Raw genomic sequence first — 17,544 nt, 5'->3', positions numbered from 1 at the left:
GAGGAGGGAGCCAGGCAGGAGAGGGTAGCTGGTGTTCCCAGGGAGAGGGAGGAAGAGGAGGAGGGAGCCAGGCAGGAGAGGGTAGGTGGGATTCCCAGGGAGAGGGAGGAAGAGGAGGAGGGATCCAGGCAGGAGAGGGTAGGTGGGATTCCCAGGGAGAGGGAGGAAGAGGAGGAGGGAGCCAGGCAGGAGAGGGTAGGTGGGATTCCCAGGTAGAGGGAGGAAGAGGAGGAGGGATCCAGGCAGGAGAGGGTAGGTGGGATTCCCAGGGAGAGGGAGGAAGAGGAGGAGGGATCCAGGCAGGAGAGGGTAGGTGGGATTCCCAGGGAGAGGGAGGAAGAGGAGGAGGGATCCAGGCAGGAGAGGGTAGGTGGGATTCCCAGGGAGAGGGAGGAAGAGGAGGAGGGATCCAGGCAGGAGAGGGTAGCTGGTGTTCCCAGGGAGAGGGAGGAAGAGGAGGAGGGATCCAGGCAGGAGAGGGTAGGTAGGATTCCCAGGGAGAGGGAGGAAGAGGAGGAGGGATCCAGGCAGGAGAGGGTAGCTGGTGTTCCCAGGGAGAGGGAGGAAGAGGAGGAGGGATCCAGGCAGGAGAGGGTAGGTGGGATTCCCAGGGAGAGGGAGGAAGAGGAGGAGGGAGCCAGGCAGGAGAGGATAGCTGGTGTTCCCAGGGAGAGGGAGGAAGAGGAGGAGGGATCCAGGCAGGAGAGGGTAGGTGGGATTCCCAGGGAGAGGGAGGAAGAGGAGGAGGGAGCCAGGCAGGAGAGGGTAGCTGGTGTTCCCAGGGAGAGGGAGGAAGAGGAGGAGGGATCCAGGCAGGAGAGGGTAGGTGGGATTCCCAGGGAGAGGGAGGAAGAGGAGGAGGGATCCAGGCAGGAGAGGGTAGGTGGGATTCCCAGGGAGAGGGAGGAAGAGGAGGAGGGATCCAGGCAGGAGAGGGTAGCTGGTGTTCCCAGGGAGAGGGAGGAAGAGGAGGAGGGATCCAGGCATGCAGATTTTGCCAGCAGACTCAGAACAAGTAGGATGTGCTGTATTGAGAAAAGGCAAAAGCCACGTGGTAGGACATGGGATTAATAAAAACAGGTTAATTTAAGTTATAAGATTAGTTGGGAAAAAGTGTAAGCTAAAGCCAAGCTTTCATAATTAATACATGAGTCTCCATGTCATTATTTGTGGTCTGGCAGTCCAAGACAGTCTGACAAGAAAAAAAAAAAGCTTGCTATAAACTATCACACTGGACTGAAGCAAGTCTGTGGGACATTTCCTTGATTAAACGTTTGCTATGGGAAGGCCCAGTCCACTGGGCAGTGTTACTCCTGGGCAGGTGGTCCAGGCGGCACAGGAAAGCAGGCTGGATGAGAACAAGTCGGTAAGCAGTGCTCCTCCACGGTCTCTGTTTCAGTTCCTGCCTCTAGGTTCCCACCTTGAGAAACTTGCTTCTTTTTTAAAGCAAACTCACAATTCTACTCAGATTGCGTTCCTGCCCTGGCTTCCCTCAGTGACGGACTCAAATCGAGAAGAAATATAAACTGCTTCCTCCTTCGAGTTGCTTCTGGTCATAGTGTTTATCACAGCAAAAGGAAGCAAACTAGGCCAGAGGGAGTCTGGACCGAGGCGGGGTTGGTGAGTGATGGGATGTGCCCGGGTGGCACAGCCCTCTGTGACTCTGCAGTGCTGTGTGGCCAATGAAAGGGAAGCCAGACAGAAGGGGAGGCTGATGGGAAGGGAGTAGGCTGAGCTGGTTAACAGTGGGTATTGGCTAAGGACCTTGGACGCCTATATGGAATTTAACTGATGAGAGACTAACTGGCATGTTAAGTTCCTGAAACAAGGGCAACTGACCAAGCCTGTGCACTCCGACGATGCTATGCTAAGAGACTTTCCTTGTGCCTTCCAGATTAAGATGAGTCTTAGGGTTTCTATTGCTGTGACGAAACACCACGACCAAAGCCACTTGGGGAGGAAAGGGCTCGTTCTAATTATACTTCCATATCGCTGTTCATCACTGAAGGAACTCAAGCAGGGCAGGAGTCTGGAGGCAGGAGCTGATGCAGAGGCTATGGAGGGGTGCTGCTTACTGGCTTGCTCCTCATAGCTTGCTCAGACTGCTTTCTTATAGAACCCCAGAATATTAGACAAGGGATGGCACCACCCACAATGAACTGGACCCTCCCCCATCAATCCCAATTAAGAAAATATTCTACAGGTCTGCCTACAGCCTGGTCTTGTGGAGGCATTTTCTAAATGAGGTTCCTTCCCCTCAGATGATTTTATCTTGTTTCAAGTTGACATAAAAGCAGCCAGCACAGTGAGTGTACAAGTTTTTAAAATATTCTGTCACCCTTCACAAACTATTGTGTGGTTTTTCTCTGCTGGTCAGTTACTACATGGGAATAGCACCGATTTTCTTTTCTTTTGTTTCTGTCTTAATGAATAATAGCTTTTCCATCTAGAATTGAAGGTTTATTTATTTTATGTGCATTGGTGTTTTGCCTGCATGTAGGCCTGTGTGAGGGTGTTGGATCTCCAGGAACTGGAGTTACAGACACTTGTGAGCTCCCATATGGGAATTGAACCCGGGTCCTCTGGAAGAGCAGGCAGTGTTCTTAACTACTGAGCCATCTCTCCAGCTTTATGATTAATTTTGTAATTACAAACTAACAAACACTGCATTCCTGAAACAATCTCAGTTAAGGAAAGATATCTTATTATTATTTTAAGATTTATTTATTTATTTATGTGTGTGTGTGTGTGTGAAGAGAGAGAGAGAGAGAGAGAGAGAGAGAGAGAGAGAGAGAGAGAGAGAGAGAGCGAGCTTGCCTGTAGGAGAATATGAGAACCACGTGTGTGCAAAAACCTGTAGAAGCCATAAAGGGCATTAGGTGCCATGGAGCTAGACCCACAGGCAGTTGTGGGTACTGGAAATGTCTGCAAGAACAGTTAGTGCTTTAAGCCATTTATAGCCATCTCTTAAGTCCCAAATGAAGTATGATTTATTAGTGTATTTAAATATTTGTTTATGCACATAATTCTTTGAGATTGGGTCTCACTCTGTAGCCTTGACTAGCCTGGAACTTACTATGTATACCAAGCTAGCCTGACACTCACTACGTAGATCAGGCTAGTCTGGAATTCACAGATACTGACCTGCCTCTGCCTTCTGAGTGCTGGGATTAAAGGTGTGTGCCACCATGTTGGCCTTGTCTTACCTTTGTATGGATGGGTTCTGGTTGCTAGTTATTTCTAGAGATGAAGACAATGTCTGTAGTTCCCCTAGTCAGGTTTCTCATCAAGGCTACACCTCCCTCCTCCTTTATATTCTAAAAGGACAGCATGAAGGACTGAACTCACCAGTGTAACCCTTCCTTCTCTCCTTCCTTTCTTCCCCTTCTCCCTTTCTGCTTCTCCTCCCTCCTCTCTCTCTGTCCTGGGGTCATATTTGGTTATCCAGTGCAAGCACTGTGCCCTGAGGCTGTACCTCGTCGGTCAAGTCTTGTGAGGCAGGACTATAATTTGTATGAAAAGTCTGTAATGCTGGTTTAATCTCCTTACTGGTTAGCAGATGATACTGATTTTTCATTTTTCCATTATGATTTTTGGTAAGTTGCATATTTTTTTCAGAATTTTTCCCATTGTGTTTAAACTTTTCAATTTACTGGCATAAGGTTCATCACAACCTTCTCCTAAGTATTTAACATCTGCACCATCTGCAGTGTGGGTCCGTCTCATTCCTAATGTTGGGCCCTTTTCTTTTTCCTTGCATACGATTGCAAGGTTTGTTATTTTGTTAGTCTTTTCAAAGAGCCAACTCGTGGAGTATTGATTTTTCTCTGCTAAATGTTTGTTTTCTGTCTCACCAATTTCTTTTCTTCTTTTTATGGACTCTACCCTGCAACTCTCTTGCTGTTTATTTTCAAGCTTCTTGTGATATCTGACCAGCTAATTAACTTGAAGTTTGTCTTATATCCTAAAATAAACAATTCAGGCTGTAAGATTCCAATCTTTACTTATGCTCCACACGTTTTAGTATCTGTGCTTTCATGATCTCTCAGTTCAAAGCGTTTTCTAAGCTCCATTGTGATGTCTGTTTTGATCAGCTATTTAGAAACATTTTTCTTAATTTCTAGGCATATCATGATTTGGGGAGCTGTAGTTTTGGTATTCATTTCTGGCTTAGTTCCACCATAGTCAGAGAAACACTGTAAATGGATCCAAACTCTTGCACTGGGTTGTGTCTTCCTTTCCGTACATTATGAACTGGAACATGAGCAGGGCTGGAGAATGCTGTGCTTCAAGAGCAGGTGCATTCATCCTGGGGGTGTTCAGTGTCCATCCAGGCAAGCTAAGTGGTGGCTTTGTTTACATCTCTTAGTATTGTGTCTGCCTATGGTATTAGCTACAGAAATCTAGAAAATCTCTCACTAATATGTGGGTTTTTCGATTTGTCCTTTCCTTTCTCTTTCTTAAACATTTACTTGACATATTTTAATGCTACATGACTGGGTGAATACACATCATAACATGTCTTTATAGGAGGCTTTTTAAAAAAATTGCTAGTAAGGTTGTGTTGAAATTTAGTCTGTCTGATAAAAACAAACACATGACATATGCATTTTTCTATTTTTTCTTTCTTGAAGATAGGGTCTCTCTATGTAGCCCTGGATACCCCGGAACTCTGTTTAGCAAGGCTAGCTTCAAACCCACAGAAATCCACTTGCCTCTACCTCCCTAGTGCACGGATTAAAGGTATATATCATCACACTTGGAGATTTTCCTGCCTTTTAATTTTCAATATTTCTACACCTTTTTTTTAAAAAGGCAAGCCTTTGTTTATAGCCCATTAAGACATTCTCAGTCAAGTCTGACAATTTTTTACTTTAAACTGGAACAGTGAGTTCACATACTGTGATGTATTTTCATTTAAAGGTACCATGTTATTTTGTGTTTTTTATCTTCCTTGCACACATTCTATGCTTCTTTTTTTCTTGACTGTTTAGATTTTTATTATTTTATTATTTCCTTCTCTTTGTCTTTTAGAGTAGACAATATTTGCACAATTTTACAATCCAAGGAGACCAAGCTCATTACCACCTTGCTGGTAGGACTCTGGGTTGCTGTGGCTTTAATGGCACCCTCCTAGCTTACAGGTTACTGTTGTGGCTTCTTTAAATATGTATTTCTCCTTACTCTGTTAGACTATATTGTTTTGTTTAATGTCATCAATACTCAAACTTCTGCCCACAATTTCTATTTTCTTTGTACCTTTCTTCCTGTACGCTAGTCTTTCTATCTTGGAATTACCCTCCTTCTGGCAGAACAGTAGGATTTTCTTAAGTTGGTGACTTTATTTTAGATTATAATTTTGAAAGATACTTTTACTTGGTATAAAATAAATGGGCTAAAATGTTATTCTTCTTCAATACTCTCCAACCATTGTTCTATTGTCCTTCCGATATTGTTGCTGTTGAGAAGCACCATGTAAGTCTGCCACTTCTGGGCAGGCAATCTGTATTCTTGCTGGCTGCAGCTGAAAGATCCTGAGAGCTGGGGCGTGGCTACAGCACTATATAAGCTGCCCCTGAACACAATAAAGGGGGCATTCTTGTTTCAAGAATGACCTGTGTCTCTGTGTATGTATGTGTTTAATCTCCAGGCCACTTTCCAGGCTAGCGCACCATACCGTAATGCGTATCATAATGGTAATGCATAGAGTAGACGTTTGCTTTACAACTACTGCCACCCAAAGGCTTATGATAATCTTATAACACAAATGCATTCGGTCTATCTGCAAACATCCCCATAGTCTTAACTATTCCAGTAATGGTCAAAGGTCTAATCCCAGAGTCCCCACTGAGACTCAAGGCAAACTCTTAGCTATGAGTCCCGGTACAAATAAAAAGAAAAACACATTTTCCAATGAATGGAGGCAGAAAGGAAGGTGAGGACCAAAGCAAGACTGAAACCCATTAGAGCAAGCAGCAGCTCCTACAGATTCACGTCTGACAGTAGAGGTGTGTGGTGGCATGACTTGGACTCTAAGCTTATAAATATTCTACATGCCTGGACTCTTCAATATCTTGGGGTCTCTTCTACAACTTAGGCTTCACTCGCCCAGCTTTATTCATTAACCTGTTAGAAGCTTCCTTTGTGGAATCTGACCATCTGCATATTAATTAGCTTCACAGGCTTCCCCCTGGAATCCTGGTGAAAGCCTCTATGTAACTTGTATTCTGCATGTCATCATGGAGATCACATGCAATTGTTGCTCTTTAAGCAGCAGTCAGGCTCACTGGCCCTCTTGGACTGTGGCTGCAGTAATCTGAGTACCTGGGTGGCTTAACCTGGGAAAACACTTCCTTAGGAGGTTCTGTGTGAGCAGGTGCAAGAGTCAAACTTTAAAAAAAATAAGATCTTTTAAATGAGTTTGTAGTTTGTAGTTTTACACCCTGGAGCTGGATTTATTAGGTCATGATAAATCCTGAAATAACTTCAAGGCATCCTTCCTATTGTCCCAGACTGAAGTACTTGGCTTCTTTCTAATGGTTCCAATCTATTTAATTATGGTCTCTTTTGCTTCAACCTTAAGGTTCTTTTCTGGCTAACTCTCATGCCTTCCACACCATTCTGCTCTGCTTTTTGCTCCCAATTTCACTATAAACCTAGATAAAGGCATTGTAATAAGCAGGCCACACATAAGCAGAACATTATCCAATCTTCAAAGTTCTTTCACCAACTCAATTAGTCCATTACTTTTGAGTTTAGCCATAACTAAAATTCTGGAACACCAATAAAATGTAGAGTGTCTTTGACAAAGGGTAACAAGAACAACCCCTCGTATATTCCCCCCTCATATTTCTTGTCTACATCTGAAACCTTATAAACATAGTCATTATTATATACTTTTCTATTGGCATTTTGAACCATTTCTACTGGTATTTTGAACCCCATAAGAACCACTCATAAAATTCTGCTTAAAGTATTCTAGGATACTTCCTTTCCCAAACCAAAGTCCCAACAGGCCAAAGAATCACATAAATCAGGTTTATTACAATAACAACCCAACTCCTGGTACTGATTGATTTTTGTATTGCTTGTTCTATGGTTAGTCACTGTGACTAAACGTAACATAGTCAACTTAAAGGAAGAAGGATTCACTTTGGTTTAAGATTTCATTAGGTTTTAATACATCATAGCTAGGAATTCATGGTGGAACAGCTTAGTTAATGATGACACACACGTGAGTAAGCTTTTAGTTCATGGCAGACAAGAAAGCTTCAAGGACCTGTCCTTAGTGTCTTACTTCCTCCCATCTCCCAAAGTTTCCAGAGTCTCCCAAAATAGTGCTGCCAAGCTGGGCAGCAAACATTCAAACTACAAAAGCTTGGGGAGTTTCAGATTTAAACTACAATATAAATGTGGTCTGCTATATAGGCAAGCATTGCCACATATAACTAGGTAAAGTTTTATATTTCCCTCCCTGATGTGTGTACTTCCCACACAAATATAAATATTTAGGTGTCTTTTCCCCTTTCCAGTGTTTTAACTGCATCCAGCAATTTGATTGGCCATGCTTTCATTTCCACAAAGTTCCATATATTTAAAACTTTCCCAAATGTTTTAATAGTTTGTGTTGTCTCTTTCACTATCAGCTTGACACACTGGTAATGTGGGAGTCCCCTCTGTGTGTTGTTTTTCTTGGTTAATGAATAAAGAAACTACCTTGGCCTTTTGGTAGGGCAGAACTTAGGTAGGCGAGGAAGACAGAACTGAATGCTGGGAGAAGGAAGGCACAGTCAGAGAGAGATGCCATGGATCCGCCGGAGACAGACGCTGGGAATTTTATCCAGTAAGCTACTGCCATGTGGCGATACACAGATTAGTAGAAATGGGTTAAATTAAGATGTAAGAATTAGCCAATAAGAAATTAGAGCAAATGGGCCAAGTAGTGATTTAATTAATACAGTTTCTATGTAGTTATTTTGGGGCCAAGCTAGCCAGGCAGCCAGGACAAACAAGCAGCCTTTCCTTGCAACACACTTGAACCAAAAACCATATACTATATGATTTCAATTGTTTTAAATATCTTAAGTTATGCTTTCTAGTTTATGGTATGTTTTACTGAATTTTCCAATTGTGCTTAAAAAATGCATATTTTACCAGTCCTGTCTGTTGAGCTCTATATAGTTCAGTTAGATACAGGAGAACACTTCTCCTGTGTCCTTCCTGAATTCTTTCCTGTCTTGTATTCTGCCTAGATGTCATGAAGGCTGGGGGCTGGGAGCTGAGTGTTCACTTACAATTGTAAATTTGATAATTTTCTCTTAACACCATTTTCACTTCCTGTGTTTTATAATTCTGTTCTTAGTGTACACATGTTTAGGGTTGCTATGTCTTAGGGGGTCACTGTTGAGCCTTTAATTTTGTTGTAGTAATTGGCAGAAATTACTAGTCGCTTCCTTAACAAATCTGGTGTGTCACTTTTCATAGTTTTCTTTTTCTTTAAATACAAGTGTTTCAGTATCTTCATCTGATAATACAATTTCAGCATGTGTACATGCTATTTTTACATCCTTTGTTCTCATCCATGTTTTTGCTTCTTTTGTGCTTACTTTAGATGCTTGCTGGATAATGTCCCTGACAGTTCTTTCTTTGGACTTGTAAGACAGAACTAAGATAGGCATGTTGAGGGATGACTAGACCGTGTAGTGAGAGGACATGAAAAGGGGACAGCCCATCATATCAGAGGCAGCATGAGCAGGTGTTGATGGAAAGAGGTCCCCTTTAAGGTTGGAGATGAGTTCATTAAGAGAGACAGCTTAAAGTAAAAGAGAGCCGCCGTGGACATGATGGGCACAGGGTTCTTCAGGAGGATGAGAAAGACTGAGCATGAACAAAGGGGATGAACAAAGGAGATGGTCTTGCTTTTATAAGCTTTTGGGGGCTGGTGGTAAGTACCACACCATCTAATTTAGTTTGATTTAGTCTATTTATTTAACTCTAAGCATGGAACCAGATACTTAGTAGGGCCTTAAAGCTTAGAAGGGGAGGGGCTGTGGGGCCACATTATAGCACTCAACTTCTTAGTTCTGTGTGAGAGAGAGAGAGAGAGAGAGAGAGAGAGAGAGAGAGAGAGAGAGAAAGAGAGAAAGAGAGAGAGACAGAGAGCTAGAGAGAGCACACTGCGGGGTGGGGGTAAAGCTGATTTTTCCAGGCTGTCAGTCTCATCAGAATTATCTCCTAGAGTGACTGACATCTGTAAGTGGCAGGCCCATGCTATCACACTAAGCTGCTTACGTTGGTGGTTACAAATGTTTAATAGCTCATCATTTTAGCTTTGACCGTAAAGCTTGAAAGATGTTCTTATTGTGCTAGTGGATGAGAAAGTGCAGCTTTCCCTCCTGGAAACCGGAAGCTCTCCGATGCATTTTATGTTCCCGAACAGCTTGGCTGCCTTAGGCCCACCATCCTGGACTCCGATGTTCTGCAGTCTCAAGGGTGGAAGAAAAGAGCTGAGAACGAGGCAGCAGCCTCCACTTCTGTCTCCAGATGTGGCTCCTAAATTCATTGCAGAGGAGGAACCTGTGTGAGTGCTCTTGATGCAAGAGTCATGCTTGTGTACAGACGACACGCGCCAACACCTAAGGGACTCAGAGCACAAGATTTTACTAGAGTCTAGAGAGCGGCAGAAATAGGAGAACACAGAAATAGAGATCTGGATCTTGATGGACGGGACAATAGGAGCAGAGACGAGCCTGGAAGTGCTCGTGGTTCACAGAGTACAGCCATGGCGTGAAGATGGCTCCTTAGGCTATTACCTTTCAGCAATGAGCCATGCTGGTGACGGGGGTTGGGTGGTATGCCGGTTGACTTTTGACAACTTGACACAGACATTGACATATTTGCGAAGAACAAATCTCAATGGAGGAACCACTTCCATGAGATTGGCCTGTAGGTGACTCTGTAGGGCTTTCTATTGATTAATGATTGATACAGGGCCCAGCCTACTGTAGGCAGTGCCACTTCAGGGTCAGGTGATCCTGGGATGTATAAGAAAGCAAACTGGCTGAGCCAGGAGAAGCAACCTAGTAATCAGTATTCCTCCATGGACTCTGCTTCAGCTCCTGCCTCCAGGTTCCTGCCTTGGCTTCTCTTGAAGATGGTTTGTAATCTGTAAGGCAAAAGAATCCTGTTCTTCCCAAGCTGCTTTTGGTTACAGTGTTTATCACAGAGAAAAAAAAAACCCTAACTAGGACAATGGGTACAGCTAAGGGGCCCAGCTGAGTCTGGAAGCTATAGGGCAGGTAGGCTCCTGCTTTGCTTTCCTCCTGGAATTCTGTGAGAAAGGCATCTCACACTATCCCATGCCAGTGTGAACAGAAGAGAACTTCAGGGTGGCGTGTATAGGCAGGGCACGTCATAAAACACCCTTCCCTCACCTTCACAGGTTCTCAAGGCTCTTCAAATGCAGTGGCGAAGGAGGTTAAGAAGAAGCAGTCCAGCAGGGCGGTGGTGGCGCACGCCTTTAATCCCAGCACTCGGGAGGCAGAGGCAGGCGGATCTCTGAGTTGGAGGCCAGCCTGGTCTACAAGAGCTAGTTCCAGGACAGGCTCTAGAAACTACAGGGAAACCCTGTCTCGAAAAACCAAAAAAAAAAAAAAAAAAAAGAAGAAGAAGAAGAAGCAGTCCGAGGGTACCATGGTGAGCCCAGGCATAACAGCAGCGACGTAGCCTGAGCCAAAGATGCTGAGGAAGCTTCAGCGGTGGAGGCAGAGTAGACTGAAGCGCACACTTGTGACCTGGGCCAGTAAGGACCAGGTGCATCTTTCCAGAGGCTGAGTGTAAGGCAGGATGCTTAAGCTGCTCTTGGAGAGCTTGGCAGAGAAAGAGAAACTTCCCTAATATCTGACCTGTAATAGAGTAGTCTTTTCCTCCAACACTTGTGAAGCATCACGAAAAGCAAAGGATGTTACATCTCTGCACATCTGTGTCCCATTTTCTCCAGAGGACAGGTGTGTTACAGTCTATTTTCCTGTTATTTCCTATTTATTTTCCTAGAAATGGGAGCCTAGGAAGGCAATTTACATACAGTTGACCTTCATGTTCACCTCTCATATATAGGAAAGCAGGATGGAAGGACAGAGACCAATTGCCGCTCTGCGGGGTATCCTGGACAGTCAGGTGTGTCTCTGGCGGGTTAGCTCATTCTGACAGCGGGTCATACACAGAGAAATCAATGCTCTTTTACAGTAGCCAGGAGAGGAGAGTCAATCAAAATAGCACTTTGAGCTAAGACGCCTTCGTGCCTTCCAAATGGGTCATGAGTCTGAGCTATTTCCCTTCTGTGCTGTTCTTGGCTGCAACCTCAGTGTTGTCTGTTATGTATGAATAGGGCCGTGCTCTCCCATTCCGTGCAAGTTCTTCTCTTGTGACCCCCTGGTGCTCAGCCGCACCTCCATTATAGCTCATATATGATTGCATCTGCCCGCCCTTGTCTTCCCCAAGAAACTGAGAGCTCCTAAAGGACACACAATTGTCATCTCTTCCTGGGTAGCATCAGTTAGTAAGAAGTTTTACTGGCCTCATCTAGGGGTTATTAAAGCAATAGAGGGCCGTGAATTTACCGCGGCAGACAGGGCTCCTTTTTATTTCTGCTCCCTCTGCAAATGAGTAAGATGGAAAAGGGGGATAAAAGAAAGTTGGCATCACAGAGGTGATGGAGGTGTGAAAAAGAAAACAATGGTTAGCAAAGTCAACAAGACTTGGGAATCTGGAGACTGAGAATGGTAACAGACCGACCAGAGCCAGTAGGCAGCGGACCTAATAGAAGCCAAGTTATACCCACAGCCAAAACCCAGAGTGACCTGGGAAATGGAGCAGTGGTAAACTCTATAGGTCGAGGTGCCAGACAGGGAGAAACAGGAGCAGCTGCGAGTTTTTCTAAGGAACCTTAGGTATGTTTCAGTCTCCTGCTGCCTACCCTAAATCTTTCACCCTGTCAGGCAACATATGAGCCTCCTGACTAGGTTGGACTGGAGAGAACTTTGATTCACAGGTATAAGTCCAGTTGAAGCAGAGTGGGGGGCACATCTAGATATTATCATTTAAGTTTCTCTTCCAGCACACAAGTAGTGATGTGTCTAGGGAAGTTGTCCAGATTCCTAGGGCATCTTCTCATATTTGGGGACCTCACCCCACAGAACCATGAGTGCAGATGTGAGGCCGACTTCACACATGTGCCTGGAGTTTCGCCTGGCACTGGGACCTGATCTGCAATGGTGCCTGGAAGCTCCTATGGTTAAGAGCATCTTCCCAAGGCTCACATGTTAGAAGCTTGATCATCAGTGGTTCATACAAAGGGGAGGGGCCTATAAGGCAATCGGGTCACAGCCTGATGGGATGGATGCTTCAGAATGAGCTATCGCGACAGCTGTCATAAAAGAGAGACCCACTCCCCCCAGTCTCCAGCGCTCCTCTTAGTCACGTGATCTCTCATGTCATGTCATACCCTGCATGAGGCCTTTAACAGAAGATGAACAACTTGCTCTTGAGCTTCCAGGCTCCAGAACTGTAACAACTCAGTCCCAGGCACAAAAGACTAAAACAGCTGCTAGGAGAAAAGGTCTCTGGAAGTCACAGGCAATGCAGAAAGCAACAGAGAATTAAAGAAAAAAAATCTTCCAGGAGAACGAGATGGGTCAGGGGACAGTGCGTAAAGACATTTGTTATGAAGGCTGACAACGGTAGTTCTATACTCAGGACCTACATCATGGAAGAAAAGAACAGATTCTTGCAAGTTGTACACACACACACACACACATACACACACACACACACATACACACACTGGCTTGGGTCCTTGAACTCTTAACTAGGGTGACAATGGAATGAAGCAATGACAGACACAGAGATGCACAGTCTTGGCGTTTGGATGGAGAAGCAACAGCATCCTGAAAGCTCAATGTGTTTATTATATACAACTGAGCAGGAGGCAGGATTTAAGGTATACAACTGAGCAGGAGGCAGGATTTAAGGTATACAACTGAGCAGGAGGCAGGATTTAAGGTATACAACTGAAGAGGTAGGTGGGGTTTATGGTATATAATTGATTAGGGAGGCAGAGTTTATTAGGGAGGCAGGTTTAGCTAATCTTGGTAGAGGCAATCTCTAGGTTATCAGCATCTGGAGGTTAAGGGAAGGTCTGGTGGACATTTTCTATACACACATCAACACTGACACAAGAACCAGAGGAAGGCTTTGCCTTCCCTCTGAGCCTCACCAGGGAAGGCTTTGCCACTCCCATGGGTATGAGGCATTGGGGTCTGTAGTAGATTAATAAAAACCCAGAGACAGATATTTCCAACCTGAAAGGTCAGGAAAGCAAAACAGCCAGTCACTGGCTCTTACCTCTACCTTAGTCTGAATGGTGATACTGCCTCCAGGAATCCTCAGAAAGAGACTGTCTGAGAGCTGTCTCCTCCCATCTTGTATTCCTCTCTAGGACTGGGATTAAGTGTGTGCACCACTACTGCCCAGTTTCTATGGCAAACTAGTTGGCTATTCTGATGTGTAAGGCTGACCAGTGAGGCTGTTTTTCTCTCTGATCTTCAGGCAAGCTTTATTTATTAAAATACAAATGAAATATCACTACAGGGGTCCTTGACATAGCTACGCTCATGTCATTAATACTCGTCCACTTAGGACCTAACTAGCTCCCTACAGCACACAAATTCAATAAATGTTTTAAAAAAACCCTACAGTAATATTGTCAAAAATACTTCAGGGACTATATCCCACCCATGAAATAGGAATGAGAGTTTATAAAGAAACAATTATAAAAGAAGACACAACTCTTAGAGATGAAAAGATATTCATCCAACCAACAAAGTTCATCAACTGCCTAGCACAGGCCAGCTGTGGTTCTGATGCTGGAGATCAGGTGGTGATGCCATAGGCTGACCCTGCTCTCTTGGAACTTACATTCCGCTGGATGACAGTGGCAATGACATCAATTAGTAGATGACTTAGAAGAAAAATGTAAGAGAATTGTACGCTAGAAAAAAGGTAGCACCAGGCATTCAGACCAGGAAGTAGACTGGCATTAACAGAAGCTCCAGATAGAGCAGAGAGACCAAGAGGAAATCAAAGAAGGGAGAGAACGCTTTTTCTAGACTAGAAAAGCACAGTTCAGGCTGACCACTAGCACTCTGAACGGAAGAAGGCCTGCACTGTGGCGATCCCTTATGAGAGTTCAGACCACTAGTTTGAAAGTAAGGAACCTAGGTATTTCCAGAGAGGAAACTATAGATCGCACATGCCTGGTTGGGAAGTGCTGTGCTTCTTCATAGCAGGGGAACCCAGAAGACAGTAGAGAGAAGTCTCCAAAACATTAAACGAAAGCGACTTCCGAAGTACAGTTCTCTATTTGGCTGATTACCAATCAACTAAAATGGGGACTGGTGGACGTTTTCTACTAAGAACAGATGGTGAAGCTTAGGCCTTTTAGGTTTTAGGCTATGCACAATATTTCTTGATACTCTTTCTTTTGTAAAAAAAATTTAAATAAAAAGAAAGCATAAAACCCCTCTTATTTCACAAAATGAATGTAAAACAGCCCATGGGACAGATGTGGCTTGTGGGCTGTAGTTTGCAGCCCTCAGGAACACTAACTAAACCTTGTTCATGCATATGCGAGGTCTTGGCAAATGGACCCATTATGCAGGCTTTCTCAGAAGATGCCTGAGGATGAAACTCTTCTAAAATGAGAATGTAAATCAATAAAAGCAGAAAGCATTCAAGAAACAGTGTTTGAGACCAGGAACCAGGGACTCCCTGGGGAAACTAAGCAACTCCTCCCCTCCCCCCCAAGACAGTGTGTGTTTGGCAGCATGGGGGACTGGCTCTTGGAATCCGAGTTGAGTAGCTCTGGGTATGTGTGTGGTGGGGGGTCCAGGCGGACACAAGAAAACTTTGATAGATCTTCTGGAGGACCTGGAGTTGAATTAGTGACAGATGTAAGGAACCCAGGTAAACAAACAAAGCAGTCGCTAATCTAGGATAAAAACAAAGCTTCTATGAGAGACAATGGAGTCATAGGGAACTATGTGGTCTAGTTAACACTCTTTACACTAACTCAAAATTCTACAGTAAAGATATCAGTCACATGTTGTGAGCCAATCCGTTCGGGAGCTTGTAGTGGGGCTTAAGTGTGGAGGAATGTGAGGATGGAGGCATGAGAGAGCCAAATCCTCATTTTTTGTAGTGATATGCTGCGGGCTGCGTTCCTGCCGCCTGGCTCCTGGCCGCCCGGCTAGCTTTATCTGAAATAACAACACACAAATTGTATTCTTTTAAACACTGCCTGGCCCATTAATTTCAGCCTCTTACTCACATCTTGACTAACCCATATCGAATAATCTGTATAACACCACAAGTGGTGTCTTACCAGGAAAGATTCAGCACATCTGACCTGGTGGCTGGCTTCATGCCATCTGTCTCCCTGAGGAGAGGCACGGTGGTCTGCCTCAGAGAGCAGAGGCATGGCGATTTATCTCACTTAGGAGAGGTGTGACATCTGACTGAGCCATCTACCTCACTTCCTTCTTCCTGTTCTGTCTATTCCACCCACCTAAGGGCTGGCCAAGGCAGTTCATTTATTAGCCAGTGAGAGTCCTCCATCAATTTTTCATAATGGGAAGCAGATAGTATAGTAGAGATAGGATCTAAATTGAGAAGTGAACGGATCAGAACAAAGTACATGCAGTTACACTGCTCATCTGGTTCAGCTGCTCCCTATGCTTTCCTTCCTGCTATATACGTCTATTACTATACACTTACTATCTATATCTGCTTTACAACTTCACTGTAGGGACAACATTTCCTCTTGGGTAATAGTTCTCTTGAAAATATTACTTTTACATATCTTCATAATAATGGAAATTAAAAGAAAAATAAACAAATCTGTGCTAGAATCAATGTGTGCTGACCATCTTTGTAGACCATTGTCCCAACTTATGGATAATTCAAGAGACAGAAAAAGCAAAAGCAAAAACCTAAGGAGCTGCTTCTTCCTACACCACTTCTTAGAAATTCTGAATAAATGTGAGCCTTGTAGACAGACCTGTAACCCCAGCTACCTGGGAGGCCTGTAGTGATGAGGTGAGCAGGCCTGCTTTTCATCCCGCCCAGGTCCCACACTGCTAGCTTTACATGCGAAATAACAACACACAAATTGTATTCATTTAAACACTGCCTGACCCATTATTTTCAGCCTCTTATTGTCTAATTCTCACATCTTGATTAACCCATTTCTAATAATCTGTGTAGCACCACATGGTGGTGTCTTACCGGGAAAGATTCAGCATGTCTGACCTGGTGGCTGGCTTCATGGTGACTGTCCCAGAGAGGAGAGGCATGGCAATTGCCTGAGGCATCTGCTTCACTCCCAGCATCCTGTTCTGTCTACTCCACCCACCTAAGGGCTGGCCTATCAAATGGGCCAAGGCAGTTTCTTTATTAACCAATGAATCAACGCAAACAGAAGACTCTCCCACATCAGAGGCCGAAGCAATAGGATGGGAATTTCAAAACTAGCCTGAGAAACTTCATGAAATCCTGACTCAAAAACAAACAAACAGAGCTCACTGTAGTATTTGTTCAGCATATGTGAGGCCTGGGTTCAACTTCTAATCTCTCTCTCTCTCTCTCTCTCTCTCCTCTCTCTCTCTGTGTGTGTGTGTGTGTGTGTGTGTGCGCATACGTTTGTGACTATGCATATGTGTGTTCATGCACATGGAGGGTGGAGGTTGATGCTAGGCTTCTTCTTCAGTTGCTCCACCTCATCTTTTGAGGCAGGATCTGTCACTAAACCTGGAGCTCACCAAATTGACTAGCCTGACTGGCCAGCAAGCTCTAAGAATTAATTATCTTGTCTAGGCTTCCTCCAAGCTGGGATCACAGGAGTGTGAGACCCTGTCTGTTTTTTGGCATGGGTGAAGAATCTGAACGCATGGCATTATGCTTCCATCTTTACTCCCACCCCATTATCATCCTTTAATGTGGACTGTATGCTCTGCTCTGCTGCCTGGAGTCAGTACTGTATTTGTTCAGTCCTCTACCTGAAGAATTACATTTGACTATCTGTGAGCGCTCCCCAAACAACTGCTCAGCTCTCCAGGAGAACCTTGAGAAGTTAAATAAACATACCCATTGGTATTTTCTTTTCTCTTTTTAAAAAAGAAAACTATCTTTTTTCATTTTACATAACAATTCCAGTTCCCACTCTCTCCCCTCCTCCCATTCCCTCCACTTTCCCCCCCCCCCCCCCGCCACACTCCCCATCCACTCCTCAGAGAGGGTAAGGCACATTGTTTTTTGGAAGGTCCAAGGTCCTCCCTACTATATCTAGGCTGAGCAAGGTATCCATCCAAAGAGAATGGGTTCCCAAAAACCTAGTACAAACAATAGGCATAAATCCTGTTGCCACTGCTAGTGACCCCACAGTCTGTCACCCACATTCACAGAGTCTAGTTTGGTCTTATGCTGGTTCCT

The 17,544-nt window shown here is 44.3% G+C and overlaps 1 protein-coding gene across 1 annotated transcript in view; it reads right to left on the bottom strand.

Moving 5' to 3' along the window:
* Positions 1-17,544, bottom strand: part of Nmnat3 (nicotinamide nucleotide adenylyltransferase 3) — a 116,069-nt gene that overhangs the window by 13,615 nt on the left and 84,910 nt on the right. The gene's annotated exons all lie outside the window — the stretch shown is intronic.

The sequence above is a fragment of the Arvicola amphibius genome, chromosome 3, assembly GCF_903992535.2.
Source record: "Arvicola amphibius chromosome 3, mArvAmp1.2, whole genome shotgun sequence".
NCBI lineage: Eukaryota > Metazoa > Chordata > Mammalia > Rodentia > Cricetidae > Arvicola > Arvicola amphibius.
This window is presented reverse-complemented; position numbering and strand designations above follow the sequence as displayed.